The sequence below is a fragment of the Benincasa hispida genome, chromosome 3 (genome assembly GCF_009727055.1).
Source record: "Benincasa hispida cultivar B227 chromosome 3, ASM972705v1, whole genome shotgun sequence".
In the NCBI taxonomy this organism is placed as follows: Eukaryota; Viridiplantae; Streptophyta; class Magnoliopsida; order Cucurbitales; family Cucurbitaceae; genus Benincasa; species Benincasa hispida.
The window spans coordinates 7932761-7937035 of record NC_052351.1 but is presented as its reverse complement, the minus strand read 5'-3'; positions in this window follow the sequence as shown (position 1 = coordinate 7937035).

Here is a 4275-nt window from a genome sequence, read left to right as displayed (position 1 = left end):
CAAAACACTCAGGATTGAGGTCATGTCACCTATGGTCGTTTAGGTGAGATGCAAGTCTCTAGTATCAACGACGTTATATACAGAGTCTAGTCATCTCGTGGTGCAGGTCTTATATAAACTCTTTATATAGGACACCCCCGCTCCACGTCTCCATACAAATGGTTAGGATCTACCATCTGTAGTAGTTTACAATACTTACAAACCTCTACAAAGAGGACCGTATCCATAGTGTCACCAGGATCAGGTATTCCACCTTAATCCTTATACTACAAACCAATTTAGGTTATCACTTAAGGCATGATCCACTTGTATATCGTATATACATGCTTAAGTTCACATAAGATAACCAAGGAGCTTTGTTTATTGGATATGAGTAAATGCTAGAATTAAATAATACTTATTTTATTCATTGAACAATGTGTATCTTTACAAAACAACGAGACTCCAGGAGAATTAGGACACCAATCCCAAGATTTTCAATCACCTGAAATCATGGAATCAAATATAACATGATATCAATGTACTATCAGTATCAGCCAAATAAATAAAGCTTCATATTATTTATAATATCACTGATAACAAACTATCAATGATAGTGTGTTATCACTGATAGTTGGTTATTAGTGATTTCAGATATCACTGATAGCATGCTAATGTTATAATTAAGATCATCAATCAATCAATATTTACATTCTTTTTCGTCATATCTTCTTTATCTTTTTCTTCTTGATCTTCCACTTCATCTTCAGGATCATCTTGCAATTGTTCTTGCTGGTCATTCTCTTGATCATCTTGAGTCTCCTTGTCCTTAGCAGTGCCAACTTCAGCCTGCATGCATATATCATTTTTGTTATTATACTTCTTTACAGAAAAAGAAAATCACAAGTTTTACCACTAGAACTTCCAAACTTGCATCTAAAAGCTCCAAACTAGATGATGCTGCTTTGTTCTTCTCAAGAGATTCTTGAGATTGCTTTTCACCATCTTCTTCTTTTTGTGGAAGTTTATCATTGATATATTCTTTTATGTGGCCCTATATATCAAGAATCTCGTGCTTTTCATTGATGTCTTTCTTAATATCTTCTTGTCCTCTTTTTAATTCTTCAATTGCCTCTTGTAATGATGCAATTCTTCTCCCGGTTGAAATTTTTTTCCCTTCTTTTTCTTTTTCAATATCCATCTCCTTGGTTTCCAGCTCCGCAAAATAGGCATAATAGTTGGATTGCAATTCTTATTTAGTTGGAACAATTGAAGCAACAGTAAACTAAAAGTTTAATAAAGATGTTAGTGATATAGCTAATTTATAAAAACAATCACTGATTTCAAGCTATCACTGATTGCTTCTATCTACAATAACATGCTATCGATGATAGAAGATATCACAATAGTTCCAAATGACTGATAGAAGCTATCACTGATAGTGGTATCTCTATGTCATAAAAGCTGAAACATCAGTTATAGTTTCTATCATTTGATAGCATGCTAATAATATATATAAATAAAGGAAATAACAGTGATAAAAGACTTATACCAGTGGCTTTGAAAATATTGTTGTTGATGTGTTGCCAATCATTAGGTTCTTGAGATTCCCATTGAGTAAGAGGTCCATCACTTTTTATTCTTCGTGCAAATCCAATAGTGGGGTTGGATAATCTTGGTATAATTTCAAAAGCCCAATATACCAAAGTTAGTGGAAATCCTTGGAGGAAAATGGAAGATGGCTTATTGATGATAGCCTTCTTAAAAACTCTATAGTTAGTTCAAAGGAAACCCTGCCCCATGGATAAGATCTAAACCTTTCTTCATCATCCAACATTTTTAAATGCTTCCAACTTACTTTGTTATTCCTTGTGTAGGAATTAGGAAGCTTTCTAGAAAATACAAGTGTGCAAATTTGACCTTTATATTAATGGGTATGTTGGCATCAGAACCTAACAAATTAAAAGTAGGTTGGAGCTCTCTTCTTATAATTTTTGTATTTGTCTTGAAAAAGAAGTTCCTAATTGTGTTGCCCATTGATTCCTGTTCACTATAGATACGATTTATAGGGTAATCATCACAATTTAAACCTGTTACTAAACAAAAATCCTTGATGCCAAATTCTGAAATATGTCCTTCTAAATTAAAGGCCAAGATATTTTGCTTGGTAGTTGTGCATTGCCTTCTAATATGGTGTGATATGAGTTGGTTGGGCACCCTTTTCATTTTCATATCTAAGAAGTGCCCAAAAGGACCTTCTCTAAATAATTGGATTGATGATTCATCTAATTTTCCTATGTTAGACAGGACTTCTAAACTTATGAAGAAACTGACTTTTAATGGGTTTGTCCATTCACTTTTTGGAATAATTAATACATTTTCTTGTATATATAACAATAACATAAATGTAAGAAAAAAGCAACCACAAATCTATATACATTTATAAAATATCATTAGATTGTGACCTTGATCTTCTTGTGTTTTTTTCCAGATGTTGATCCTTCCAATATTTTTTTATTTCCTTTCACCATTTATTCTAAAAACAAACATGTGGAACCATTACATTCATATCATTGATAGCAATAATAGTGATAGATACTTTTCCTATGAATAAACAATCATCAAATTACAGTATAGGGAACTAAATTAGCATCAATGATATCATCAGTGATAGTTTGTTGATAGATAACTCCATCAACAAACTATCAATGAACCGCCAACATATTCCCTGAAGCATCAGTGATAACTTCTATCATAAAAACAAACATGTAGAACCATTACATTCATATCATTGATAGCAATAATAGTGATAGATATTTTTCCTATGAATAAACAATCATCAAATCACAGTACAGGAAACTAAATTAGCATCAATGATAGCATCAGTGATAGTTTGTTAATAGATAACTCCATCAACAAACTATCAATGAACTGTTAACATATTCCCTAAAGCATCAGTGATAACTTCTATCATAAAAACAAACATGTAGAACCATTATATTTATATCATTGATAACAATAATAGTGATAGATATTTTTCCTATGAATAAACAATCATCAAATCACAGTACATGGAACTAAATTAGCATCAATGATAGCATCAGTGATAGTTTGTTGATAGATAAATCCATCAACAAACTATCAATGAACTATCAACATATTCCCTACAGCATCAGTGAAACATCAATGATAACTTCAGTTAAACAACAATAAACAACAATAATGAACTGTCAACATATTCCCTAAAGCATTAGTATAGCATCAGTGATAACTTCAGTTAAACAACAATAAATATCAGTTAAACAACAATAAATAACAATAATGAACTGTCAACATTTTCCCTAAAGCATCAGTGAAGCATCAGTGATAACTTCAGTTAAACAATAATAAACATCAGTTAAACAACAATAAACAACAGTACTGAAACATCAGTTAAACAACAATAAATAATCACTGAAACATCAGTGAAGCATCAGTGATAACTTCTATCATTAATAAATAACTAAATTAGCATAATATTCACTGAAACATCAGCAAATCACAACGAAACACAATACTAATCTTCACATATTAGCAATCAAACATAGTCAACATTAAACTATCAACATATTCCTCAAAAAACTAGCAAATCACAATCAACATTACAAATAATCTTCACATAATCAACATTTTGATGACTATTAGTCTATGATGACTACGCGTTGTGATGACTACGCTGTGATGACTACACCGTGATGAATACATTGTGACCAAAATGCATAATAAAACACTGAATGAAACACCTAAAAAAGTTGGAGAATGCATGTAGCCCTAATTTGAAATAACTATTTATCTTCTTATATAAACTAACAATGGAAGAAGAACGAAGCCCTACGTTTTCAAATTCTTGCTATCAGTGATGAAGAGATTAACAAAGGAAAAAGAAGAAACGAAGAAACGAACAACGTACCTTTTGAAGTTTGGAGCGAAATCGATGGGGTAGAATACGGTACTGTCGGAGTGGAAGAAGACGACACTGTCGAAATCGAAAGGTTGAAATCGGAAGGAGACGACACTGTCGGAGCTCGAAAGGGTTGGAAGTTTTTTTTCGCGTTTTCCGAAAGAAGATGAAGGGCCGAAATGAAGTGGTCAAACGGTTTTATATGGGCCCATGTCCATTTTAGTATTTTTCCTTTTTCTGAGCCTAAATCTTTAATATAAAAAATCTATATTTGCAAATACTTTTATCTTAGTAAACTCTAATATTTATTGTAAAATAAATATTCATGCAACTCCCCCTAATAATAATAATAATAA